The sequence below is a fragment of the Corvus hawaiiensis genome, chromosome 3, assembly GCF_020740725.1.
Source record: "Corvus hawaiiensis isolate bCorHaw1 chromosome 3, bCorHaw1.pri.cur, whole genome shotgun sequence".
Classification (NCBI taxonomy): domain Eukaryota; kingdom Metazoa; phylum Chordata; class Aves; order Passeriformes; family Corvidae; genus Corvus; species Corvus hawaiiensis.
The window spans coordinates 21,962,652-21,975,852 of NC_063215.1; the positions used below are offsets into that span (position 1 = coordinate 21,962,652).

The window sequence follows — 13,201 nt, forward strand, 5'->3', positions numbered from 1 at the left end:
GTGTTTTTATAAACGCAAAAGTTATTTTTTATGTAATAGTCTGAATTTAGGAAAACTGTGTGGTTTGCTTGTATTTTTTAAAATATCTATTAGATATAAATATATATTAAAAAAAAAAAAAATATTGTTGCTCATTCTGGTTTGGTAAGGGAAGTAGAGGGGATCTGTAACTTTACAAGGCTCCAGCATGTGTTTCTGCAGATGCTCAAGTTAAGGAAGGCCATTGGATGTCCTAGCTTGGAGTGTTTTCTGAGGGATTACAGTAAACAGATGACATACTGTCTTCATGGGGAACACAGTTGGGAGCAACAGAATTTCCAGTGGATGAATACTCCCTAGGAAAACGTGCCAGCTACATCAGCTGTTAAACAGAAGGAAGAATTTGAGAAAACTGGGGTTTGCTGGGGAACCTGATAACCTAAGTTTTAGTTGTTTTGTTCAGATTTCATGCAGTGTTTTGGAAAGCAAGCCATTGGAATGATGTCTTATCTCTTAGGTGTCATAAATTTAGGTGTACATTCAACCATGCCAATTTCCATGGAGAGAGAAAAAAGGGATCCCATCTTCATGGCATAGTGTCACTGGGGGTCAGGACACCGCCCAGGGTTCATGGTGTCCTTAGGATGCCCGGTACACATGCTGGAGTAGGTGGATGAAGCATGGTAAAGATGTGTGGAGTAGGTGACCTGTGTGTAGTAGCTTGGAGGTGAAGTATCTTTGCTGAAGCCCCAGTAATCAGAAATGAGAGTAAGTAAATTTTGGTGAGGTCTCACGCAAGTATCACCAGTAAAACCAATTTAAACATCAACTTCTTAGAATCTGGTTACAAAAAGCATGATGTTAACAGTGGAGATGGCCATTATCTATACTCTAATTATCAACAACTAATTATGGGTGGATAAATAATGAATTTGTGATTGTGATGATTAGGGTGCTAATTATTACTGCTATTAGGCTGTTGCCTTACAAATCAGTAGGAAAGTGCAAGTTATTTTGGAAGTTACTTTTTCTTAAGTTGATCTGCTATTATGGGATTTGTCCAACAAGGTTTCCAGAGCAACCTTTTCTTGGAATATATGTATGGTCACCAGGAGAAGGTGCTGTCAAAGATCAAAAGGGTTCACAAAAAGCCTTCAGGAAGGATTTCAATTGTGTCTAAGATAATTGTGAAAGATAAGATAATCTGTGAAAGGTAATTATGAAAGGGAGAATTTAGTGCACATAAGATTGTGAGCTGGCTGCCAAAAGGAGAAGGATATTGCTAGTAAATGGTATTTTTAATTACAGAATTGAGCTAGTTGTACTTGTCTAGGTATGTGTTTGTTCTTTAAAGTGGCCTCTAATGATAAGCACTTATTAAACAGTTTGCCAAAGATTGATTCCCCACAATTTCAGCTCCGGAAATAATAGCTTGGTGTGAGTGAAATGTAACATATTTTAAAAATTACAGAAACAACAGGATAAAATGGTCTCTGATGGAACTGAGTGGTGTCTTATATGAACTGAATGTCATAATGGTATTCCTGGCCTTAACTTTTACCTATGGCCCAATTTTCTTGTTTTCTTTCTTACCTGGAACCTATAGAGCTATGTGAAAGCTATTTTGAGTTAATACCATGAAGAATTGCATTAAAAAGAAATAACTTTGTGGAAATGGAAACATTTTTTGAAAGGAATAGTTTAAAATACTTACTTTGTGATTCAGATTGTATGAAGCCACACAAAGACTTGGATAATCGTGAATCTGTGTTGTTAAACTACAGACAAAGGGAAAATGTAGGGAAAAGGCGTATTAATCAAATGTCAAGTGCCACCATTTTCTAGTAATGCTTTCCTGTAATGATAATGAATTTACTATTTACTGAAAGTATTTTATTACTCACTGTAGAATGAGTTTACTTAAATAGGCAAGGATCACTGCTGGATGACGCATGGATCTTTGAACAGTATTTATCTCGAAGATTTCATTCTTAAAAGTGGTCCAAAGATTTCAGATAATATTTAACAACATTAAATAGTTGTAATTACTTATAATTTATTTAAGAACTTATAATGTACTTAAGAGCATTTATTTTTATTGAAGTGTGACAGATGTTTACATGGATATATTGTAAGGTACACATTTTAAAAATAATTGCACCTCGTAAAGGTTTTCTATTTTATTTTAACTAAGGGGCATGGCCAGGTCTGGTGATTGGTGTTACTCTCAGGACAAGCATGCTTGAGTGGCACGAGCTTTGGGTGGCTGTGTGGTTGGCTTGGTCAGTGCTGGTCTGCAGTGATGCTCGCTGTAAGGACTGTCACGCAAGAAGGATGCAAAAAGCAAAAATGTTCGGCATGAGGTGCCAGCGTCTCTAGATGGCATTTAATTTGAAAACTATTACTGGATTTCGAGTTATAAGTGAGATTAAAATCCAAAATAAAGTCGTGGCCCAGTGTTTACCCTGGCGTCTTCAGGGGCTATTCGTGAGCATGAGGCTGAGTGTGCCCAGTTGTGCACCCCGGGACCGGCTGCCTCCCGGTCCCTGCAACCGGGCAGCTCCGCACTCTCCGCCCATTACACCGACGCCTCGCGGGGCTGCCCCCCGCCAGCAGGGCCGCGGGGCGGGCGGCGGGATGTGCTCCCGCCCCGGGGCGGTGCCGTGTGGTGGCAGGAATGCGGCGGGGGCCGGGGCACACGCGCTGCCCGCCCCGCCTCGCCCGGCCCGGCCCGGCCCGGCCCGACCCGACCCGGCTCGACCCGACCGCCTGGGCCAGCTGGGATGCAACGGGACCTCCCGGGGGCGGGGACTGGGAGCGGCGGCCACGGGCAGGCGCTGACGGCAGCGGCGGCCGCAGCGAGGCGGGGCCGGGGGCCGGGGGCCGGGCCGGGCCGGGCGGCTCCCGCCGGGGCTCAAGAGCTCCGCCCGGCGGCCAGCGCGAGCTCCGCGGCGGGGTGAGTGACGTGTCCGGGCGGCGGGGCGGCCGCGGGGCCCCGGCGGAGCGGGGCGGGGCGGAGCGGAGCGGGCCGTGCCGGGCGGCGGCCGCCTCGGAGCATTTGGCGGCGGCTCCAGCCGCGGCGGAGGAGGTGGGTGTTCCCCTCTCGCCGGGGTCTTGCTCCGGTGTTGTCACGGAAAGTTTGGTCCTCGGAGGGTGGGCTCGATGTTTGGTTCGGAGACGCCCTTCAGGGGCCGGGGCTGCCTCGCTGGGGCTGCGGGGGTCCGGGGCGGCAGCCTCTGGACGCTGCCGCGGGGGAGGAGGGGGACTCGTGGTGTGAGATTGTCATTAAATCGGTTTTGCCCGTGCGAGGTGGGTTACTGAAGCGAGGGTACGAGGGGTCCCTAGAACGCCTTGGCCAAACTCGCTGTTGAACTGCAGTGAAGTTTCTTCCCCGAGGTTTTCGCGGGGGATTTCTCGCGTGTGCGCTGCTTCGTACTCCGCCGTATGGGGAGCTGCCGGCTCCAGCTTCCCTCCCCTCTCCATCAGCTATGGACATGGCTATGGAAAATATAACTCCCATGGGGGCTGGCGTTTCTTTCCTTTCCCGTTCTTCAAAGCTGGTATCGACCAGATTTTTATGTGGCATCTGCAATTAAATTGGTTGTCTTTAAAGAGCTGAAAAACACTACTTCACAGTAACACTGTCTTTTTATGTATTTTTTTTTTTCCGAGGAGGTTTAAAAAATATCTTTGGTTTCTTTGTAATTAACGGTGCAACTATTGGACTAGTTACATAGTTGTTTGTGGTGATCCCAGACCATGTAGTTGCTTTTGCAAGATGCCCTGCACTTACAGGGTAGGGTAAGAAGAGCTCTAAAAGATTGCCCAGTCATGCACTGGACGAGTGAGCTAGCAAGCTGTGTCAGTAGGCAGTACCAAGTACTTGGAAAGGCAGCTATTAATAATGTGTACACAGCAAAGGCTTATTTGAAGGACTTATAGGTGATGCTTGTATTTTTGACCAAAACAATTTTATCCATCATAAATTCTCTCCTCTTTCATTTGCATATTTCTTCAATTCTTTTTTTGTTTGTTTGTTTGGTTTTTTTTTTTTACTTTCTTTCCCAAAGATACTAAGATCATGGCTTTTACCTTGAGCTAGCGGGTTTTAAGTTGTTTAATTGCAATGTAAAAAGCATTTTTTTTTTTTTTTAGTCTTGCTAACTGTTATCATAAAGAGGTATAGGGTTGGGTTATTTTTTCATGAGTCAGTAAATAAAAAATATTGTTTAAAAACTGTTCCATGCTAAATAAATACAGTGAGATTATACGAACCTGTGTTAGTTTGTGGCTATTTTTATTGTAAACAAAATAATTTTTTTCCTAAAACCTTCACTCTGCTTGGTGAACCCCAGCGAGCAACTGTTCTGCAGTAGAAATGAAGTATAGCATTTTTAAAATTTTCTGTTGGCACTCAGGAGACACAGGTTTATTGCCTGAACATGGGACGTGTTGGGTGCCTACAACTTCAACTGCCCATTATTCAGGCAGAGGTTCTGGCTGTTCAGCTGTTTTCTTCAATGGGCCCTTCATTCGTTTCACTTGGGTGATCTGTTTGATCTTGATAATCTGACTTGCTTTGTTTAATCCATCTTGTCTTTTTTTTTTTTTTCCTTCTCACCCTCGGGCTCAGTACTCCATGAACTAGTTACATGTGTTTATCTGGTTATGAACAGTAGTTTTTTAGATACTACCTTGAAATCTGATATTTCCGAAGGCTTTACAGTGAAATTTCAAGATTTTTAAAATATATTCTATGGATTCCTTAGATTACTTATGGCACTGTACATGAGATGTGACTTACTGTGTGAGTGACAACAGATGTCTTGTGATGGCACTGGGTTTCCAGTGCATGGGGCTTCTGTGGCTGATACCCACAGATGGATGTGGTAGGAGAAAGGACCATGGAAGCAGACAGATGCTTGAGTAATGGGCTGTCCATCATCTCCTGCTGGGTGTCGGGACGTGGCAGCATCCTATGGGTTTGGGCTTCAGGAGCAGGTACTCCACAGGATATGGAGAGGAGCCCCAGTGCTGTGTGATGGATGTGTGCAGTCTGGCATTGCAGCTCTGAGATGCAGAAGCCAAATGTACAAGTCTCGTGCTATTGGCTCTGACAGGCCAGTGCTGAGCACACCAAGGTGCCCAAAAGGGGGTTGCCTCCTTCCCTCCATGCTGAGGCACTGTCTTTGACCCTGAGCTATGCTAATGCTTAGCAGATAGGCTATGTTTTCATTCATGAGTAGACAGCAAAAATCCTTTCCCATAGTAGAGTACTGTAAAGTAAGCTTTATCTTGCCAGGCCAGGCTGGATGGGGCTGCCCAGGGGCTCTGGGCAGCCTGGTCTGGTGGAAAATGTCCCTGCCTCATGCATGGCAAGGGGGTTGGAACCTAGATGATTTTTAAGGTCCTTTCAAATCCAAACCATGCTATGATTCTGTGAAGAAATCTCCACAACAGAGGAGTTCTTCAGTTGATTCTGAGCTGTTTAGGAATCCTTGCATAGTTTATAAAGATTTGGAGGAAGACAACAAACCTGAAGGGCTATTGTTAAACTTATTGTTAATGGAATTTAGTGCAATTGAGAATAGTACGTTACTTATTTGTAAAACAGGAAGTCTATTAACTGCTTCTATATGAATTAGAAATGATTTTTAGAATCTGATGTTGAAAATTTATAACCTTCAGTCTATTTCTGAAGCAGCCAGGAAGCGAAAACTGCAGTCCAGGAGAAAGAGGACCAGTTTTGATTCAGACTTTCAGACTGAATTTTATGCATTGTGCAAACCTGCAGTCAGTTTGTTTGTGCATCTGTAGTACACTGTTCTCAGTTTTGTAGATGATGGAGAAATGAGATGTGTAGTACTTATTTTCTTCATTTTACATATGTGGGACAGTAATTTTGTTTCCGCTTATGTACAGTGACTTCTATTTCATTTTTTTCTTTCTTTAATTATGTTATTTCCATTTTACAGTTTTACTTTAGAATGTTAGAGGGGATCCTGTGGAGTTGTCATACAATCTCTAAATTTAAAGGTATTTTTAAAACTATCTTTCGGTAAGTTCAGCTTCCTGATGGTTTTTTGAGCTGTAAGTGCCTTTCTGGACTATCCTTGGATGCTTCTTGTGGAATATCTATTGCAGCAGTTGTACCTTAAGGAAACTTCCTTTGGAGTTACAGTGTTATACACTGAATGCAATTGTTTGTACTTTTTGAACATTTTGTATGCTATAATGGAATAATAAATGAGGTTTCATTGATAGTGGTATGAATTAGTCTTTCATTTTGTATGTATTTGACAACATGTGAAGGAGGCATTTTTCATATCTAAGATCATATTTTGTTAAAATCAGCATTTATAAGAGGTACATCTTCCCCACTCCCATTCCTTTTAATACATTCTTGTTACTAAATCTTTAACTAGAAAATTGATATTGGTGAATTCATTTCTGAGTCCAGAAGTAGTTTAGTAAGTAGAAAAGCTGTAAGCCTGGATGCTTGGAAATTTTCAAGGATTGGATCATAAACTGAAGCCTGAGAATTACTTAGAGGAAACTGCAGGCATATTATGAGAGTAAGAGGCTCTTTATTATAAGGAGGTAGGAGGCACATGAGAAAGGTAAACCAGAATTCTCATGATACAACTATGTCTTAATATTCTTTCTGTTTTCAAATCATTCTCAGTAATGTCATTGTATGTGTGTGTGGTTTGCAGAGAGCAGAATATTGTGACTCAAGTTCTGTCACATACCTGTGAAAGAAAACTGCTGCATTATTATTAGCCTCTTTTGACATTTTTATCTGTTGGTCATTTTCTTATAGTAAAGAATCTTGAGTTTTACATGCACCAAAATACTGTATGTTATTTAGAAACCAGGAACATGTAAAAGTAGAACTTGTTTTTAAGGGAGTGATGACAAGTAATGCTAAACGAGAGTTGAAAAATATGTTTTCAAACTTGAGTTTTTAGATCAAAAACTCGATTCATGTTTATTCTGAAACGCCTGAATCAGCAAGACTGTGGGAAGTGATGCATAACTGCACAACATTGATTATGTCCTACATGTTCACTGCTCAGTCAGGAAGCCTGAAGCTTAATGTCAAATGCGTGGGTGAAGCAGTTAAGCAGAGCAAAATAAATTGTTCTACTTACGTGCTGCTGAATAGGGGCATTATCTTGGGAAAATCTGTTTCAGTGACTTACTGTACTGTACAATACTTGTTACTTGGGACTGAACCATGAATGTGAACTATTAGGATCCAAGCTCAAGGTCAAATATTCACTCTTGTTTCTCTTCTGTAATCTCTTTTTTTCTCAAAATGCATTTAAAAAATTTCAGAATTCACATGAATTTTTTGCTCCTCAGAGATACAGACTATACATCTCAAGAACTTCAAGAAAGAGGGTAAACATTATTTCATCATCTGTAAAATGGGATAATAACTTACTGAAGTAGGTGGCAATATTTAGATTTCCTGCTAGGATCACAGTGAGTCTTGGGCTTATGTCTCATTTTTATATTTTTCACTTTTCTATAGCATTCACAGTCTCATCCTCAGTGTTCTTTTAGAATTTCATACTTAATGTTTAGTATTGTTGCAAGCAATGGAGTGACTCATTTGAGTTTTAAAAACTTCACTTTCAAATTGTAGAAGGTTGAGAAGAAGGATGTCTACTAGATCATTTCCAAATCAAGGAAAGAGTGAAGACTGCTGATGTGTGGCCTAGATACAGAACTTACACTTCTGTGGGAAACTAGCTTCCATTATAAAATTTTTGAAGACAAGGGCTGTTCTTTGCAGATGCTATTACTGTTTTCCTTTCTTCCTGTAATTAATGATTTAACAGCTGCATTACCTGATTTCTGATTTATTTGAATAAAATTTTGGTGTTAGAAAATCAATGAAAATAGTCTTCTTTTTCTAGAGCATGCATCATAACTTTGTTATTAGAAATGTATTTCTGTATTTTACTCCATGTATTTTTAAACTCAGGAATAATATTCTATTTATATTCTTAATAACTTTATTCATCAAGTGAAATAAATTTGTTCAACTGGATGCTTTTCTAATGATCAGATAGGACAAGTTGTCCTCAATGAGAAACAGCATGGTTATTTTTCCAAGGACAGTAGCACCTAAAGAGCTGAAAATGTTTAGGAAAAGTGACTCTGTCAGGACTTGGTTTGCAGGCAGCAGTAGTAACTGTATATTCATTTCAGTGTATCCTTTCACTTGTATTATTGGAAACAGCTTCTAGAGGAAATTTTCGTCAGTTGTCATCAGTGTCTTGAAAGACAACCTATGCCTTGTAAAACTAGGATGAACGGATTTAGTGCAAGTTTGAACAAGACTTTCTGCTTTTGTGGTGAATATCTGACTAATGTACAGTTAGAGGGGGAAAAAAGCTTTATTGACTGTATCCATAAATAACATTTCCCTAGCTTTTTTTTTATATTAAGACCTTGATTTGCTGGAGAATGAAACTGTGTTTCAGGAGGGGATCTACTCCCTGTGACAAAATTACTGTATTTTGCATGTAAGGGTGTCGTGGTATCCCGCAGTGGTAGGGAGGAGAAGAGAGCTCCAGCAGGCAGGAATTGTGCAGCAAGATTGATTTATTTAATTATTTTACAACTCTTTTATAGACTTTTTTCTTCATAGTCTAATTGGACAAAGGATCAGCCACCCCTTGGGGTGATTGGCTAAAATCCTAAAACATCCATTGTCAAAATATTTTTCTACTGTACTATAAACAAAGGTTTGCAAGGTCGCAGGTGTTCATAGTTCATAGAACTCTACTAATATCTTCTATCAGAGAGAAAAATATCTCACAGGACTGGAAAGAAGCAAGAAAAATTCTTGCTAGCAGCATATTTGTATCCACATAAGGGTGATCACAATTGCTAAACTAAATGATATTTTGGTGCATTCCTAATAAAAAAGCATTTCTAAAGTCTCTGCATAATAATTCTAATTACATAAGTATTATAATAATACGTATGCAACTAAATCCTGTGTAGGTTTACACCACAATTGAAGTATGCTGCAGTATTTGAGGATCTTCTCCAATTAAAAAATAGAAACCTTGCTGAGGATATTTCCAATTAAGGTAGTTCTTGATATCCAGCATTGAAAGGGACTAATCTGAATTAAGTTTAAAAAAGGAAATTGCAGAAATAAAATTGCTTTTCCAGATGAAGTTACTTGATTGCTATCACATTATAGCACAAATTAAGGAAAATGCTCTTAATATTCATTTATTTTTATTTTGCTTGCATGTGTGACATGAAAGATCTTTGTCTTGACCCAGTGATGCTGTTTTCTAGTTTGTGTGGCACAGAGCAAAACAGATAATTCTTGACTTAAAGCATATGATGCCAGAGTTCCCTTTTAATTCTTCAGATGCTTCCAATTTGTTATGGTACTCTTGACCTCCATGATGGTCTGTGAATCTTGGGGTGATGCCTGTCTTCTTACTCTGTGTATTCAAACAGTTGCCAGGACAAAAGGAAGGAACAAGGCTCATTCACAAAAACAGTTAGGTGCATGTTTAGGAACCTCTTCCTTTCCCTGGTTTCAATATCTTTTTATCCATATTCTTCTCATTCCTTAAATATTTGTAGGTCATGGCTTTCCTATTTGTATGGTAAATATATTGCTACTGAGCTTAATGAAACCATATGCTTGTGTTGGGTTCAGCAAGGTCTTTTGCAAAATATGATTGTGATCTAGGTGGGTGTGCTGCTAGATGGGTGGAAGCCTGGTGGGATGGTTGGTTTTGAAGGTGGCTGGTTGGTTGTAACGTGAGACTAGTAACCAGCTGTCCATCACAGGATGTGTCCAGTTTAATACTGTGTATGAAGTGGAAGTCCACCAGCCCTTGCTCATGGAGTTTGCAAGTGACACCAAACTGTGGGAAAGGGGGGGCAGTGGATGTGCTTGAGATCCAGGCTGTCATTCAGAAGGACCTGGGCAGGTTGGAGGAGCTGGCTGGCGAGAGCTCTGTGTAATTCAGCAATGAGGAGGGTAAGGTTGCCCACCTGGAAAGGAATGTCTCCTTGGAGAGGAAGGGTTCGTCTCACTCAGTACTTGTCAGACCACACCTGCAGTATTGCATCCAGTTTTGTGTCCACACCTCTCCCCAGTACAAGAGAGATGTGGATAAAACTGAGCAAGTTCAGCACAAGGCTGCTACAATGTCAAGGAGTGGCAGCAGTGCCCTGGAAGAAGTTTCATCGGGCCCTGGCGGTGTGCTCCCACCAGCTGGCAGACTATGAGGAAGGGGGCAGGACCACAGGCTATGGTCATAACTGAAGTAAGGCTGGTTCTAACTAAATATAAGGACAATGTTTTTTTTCTAGGAGGACAACAAAACGAGGCAGCAGGATAACTGACACGGTCATGCAGTCTGTCTTTAAAGATTGTTCAGTATCTCAGTGGATAAAGCAGCCTGGTCTCACCTGGTAGTGGACCTGGCTTGGAGCAGCAGGTTGGACTACATGACCTTCTGCCAACATGAATGAATCTATCAAGCAGTGCTTCTGTAATTTGCCTGGCAATAATAATCTAGGGGGGAAGAACATAAATATTAAAAATTAACAGTGCAGATTTCACCGTGGTCAGGATCCCTTGGACAAATCTACGAATGCAATCTTTGCTTCCTTCCTCTTTTCCCTTCCTTTAGGTGATGTATTGATCAGGAATCTAAGTGAAGAAATGTTGTAAGTAATACCCTTTAAAAAGAAAGATTAGAAAACCAATCTTCAGCCATGTTTTTGGGATGTCTCTATAGATTGCTTCTTTTTCAGGGCTTGCTGCTGCTGTGTTTTCTCTGGCCTTGAGCAGGATGCTGCTTGGTGTGAGAAAGGGAAGCAGAAAAAGAAGCAAAGTAGCTTTTGTCGAAGTGGATTCTCCATTCATTCTGAAAAATGTGCATCTCTGCAGATCTGGCCTTGTTGGAATTGCTGCAAGAAATAGAATTTCCCCCAACTTTAACTGAGCCAGGAATTTGGCTTTCTGTTAATTTTCTACCTGAACCTATGTACTTCCTTTTTTATTCCATTGCATGTGATTTCAGTAATTTTCTTTGCTAAATTTAAGAATAAAATTTGTATAGAGCAGGACTCTTAGCTATTAATAAAACCAAATATATGTTAAAAGAAATAATGATCCAGTTTTGATACAGACTTCTTTAATAGCTTACAGCATGGCATGGGAAGCTGTCATAATATGAACGGCTGCTTCATGCATACTTGCTGTAGACACCTCTTAAAAAAATGTAAAGTCTATGTTTCTCAGGAATAACTTGTATGGAGAACAAACTGTACAATCAGTTTTTATTTTTGCTGTCTTTAAGAGAGCCTTCTTGAGTTACAGGAGGAAAAAAATAGGAAATTAACCTTCTACCTTCTGCCTTCTTCTGTCTTGTCATCTCTCTGCACTGCTGGAAGAGTCTTCATATCAAATTTCAGCAAGATCTACTTCCCAGTGGAAGTTCTATAGTTCTAGGTGAAAGAAGACTCAGTTGGGCATTATACAGCAATATTCACTAAGTGATGTGGACACAGCGGGATTTTAAACATTCATGGGCTTTGCCTTTGCAACTTTTCTTGTTTTGATGTTTTTTTAGTTTGATTTTTAGACTTTCAGGCTTTCTCAGAGACATTGCATTTCTGCTTGGACTAAGCTTTCTCCACAAGTCACAGTTTATTGGAAATCTGTCTCCTTGATTCAGCTTCTGTTTCCTGTTATAAAATGTTCATTCTCTCTGCAGTGTTAAGAATGAAGAATCCTGATGTTGCTGCAGTTACAGTGCACACGCCCTAAAGAGAAGGTATGTGAGTCACCTTTACAGTTTTTAGGGTGATAGAGCTGAAAAAGCTTGGCAGCATCTGCCCTTTGGGAGCTCAGTGGATTCAGACCCCCAGGTCTGAATGCTGTGCTGCCTTGTAGTTTTGGCAGAGTTTGTGTCCGTCCCATTTTTGTTGCATTGTGACTTCTGCACGAGTAGTGACTGTTGGAAAATAGTTTTGTTGAAGTGGAAATGCAGATGTTGATCAGTATTTGTAGTCCTTTAGCTGAGAACTGACGGTCTGTTGTTTGTTCCACAATTAGAGGAAATCATTGAACAAAATGAGATACGCAGACATAGCTGAGAAGCCTAGTCTAGCCTAGAGGCAAAAGGAGTTACCAGAGGTTAGGAGAAAGGAAAACTGAGTCTCAGAGAGGAATGCTGACATTATTCCGTGGTCTTTGGATGAGTATAAAAGTGCCTTTGCCTTTCTTTCCTTTGCTGAAACTGCCCTTTGTTGTGGAATCAGAATTTCAGTCTCAAAGATTTTGCAGGTATTAGCACTCTGAGGTTGTGAGGTCTGCTGTGGAACATCATAGACTCCCACTTCCTTCAGTACCAGCTTCCATGGTAAAAGGTGAGTGTAGTTGGTGGAAAATTTGAAGTGTTGGGAGCTGTCCTTAGGGACAGTTTCACACTTGGACGATTCTGGTTTCTGGTGTGAGTGCCACTGGAGATCTGACCGCTTTAACTATGCGGGACTTCTCTGCATTAGAAACATGGCCCATGAACATCTGGTTTTAATGTGGTATTTTAATTACTTTTTAAATTTTTTTCTTATATATCAACTTAAAACTTAGAAAGCTTTGCAAACGTGGTCAGGAACTGAATATATTGCAGTATAGTAAGGGACTTGTGTTTTTTTTCTTTCAAAATCCATACATTCAATATGATTATGCCTGATTTTTAGTGCCAAACCTAGGAAGTTACTAGCTAAACATCTGGAATAAAAGCATGCTACTGTGCTACAAGTAGGGTTTTTTTTTTTTAATAACAGTAGTTCCTTAGGCTTGGAATAGTTGGGGTTTGCCTAGATAGATGGGTTCAGATATAAGTGGGCAGGTAACCTGGGAACTTAAAAAACTGGAATACTATGTTTCCTCTTCCAATCTGTAAATATGAGTAAGAATTACCTGTTCCTCCTAACAGTTTGGCAGGAAAGGACCAGATGAAAACATCAGGAAGTAGGCATGGGAAGTGAGGGCCAATGTTTTGACCAGAGCGGGTCAGCTGCCTTTGTTAAAGGTGTCCAGGAGCTCCTTGGCCTCTCCCGCATCTGCTGTATGTTGGGCGCACAGGGGAAATACGGGGAAAGAGAGGGAAAGGAGACAATCTGTAGACAACCTCTGTGGCCCATAGCAGTCACT

At 40.9% G+C, this 13,201-nt stretch overlaps 1 protein-coding gene across 5 annotated transcripts in view; it reads left to right on the forward strand.

Annotated features, from left to right (window-relative positions):
* The first annotated feature begins 2,975 nt into the window (after positions 1–2,975).
* The window catches only part of ARHGEF10 (Rho guanine nucleotide exchange factor 10), a 112,287-nt gene continuing 102,061 nt past the window's right edge, over positions 2,976–13,201 (forward strand). For 3 of the 5 annotated variants that reach the window (XM_048296438.1, XM_048296442.1, XM_048296443.1), the window contains exons 1-2: positions 2,985–3,067; positions 11,757–11,816. The gene's annotated coding sequence lies outside the window, so the exon portion shown is untranslated. Of the gene's footprint in view, positions 3,068–11,756; positions 11,817–12,328; positions 12,412–13,201 lie in introns of all 5 variants that reach the window. The other 2 variants (XM_048296440.1, XM_048296439.1) reach the window with 2 other exon arrangements.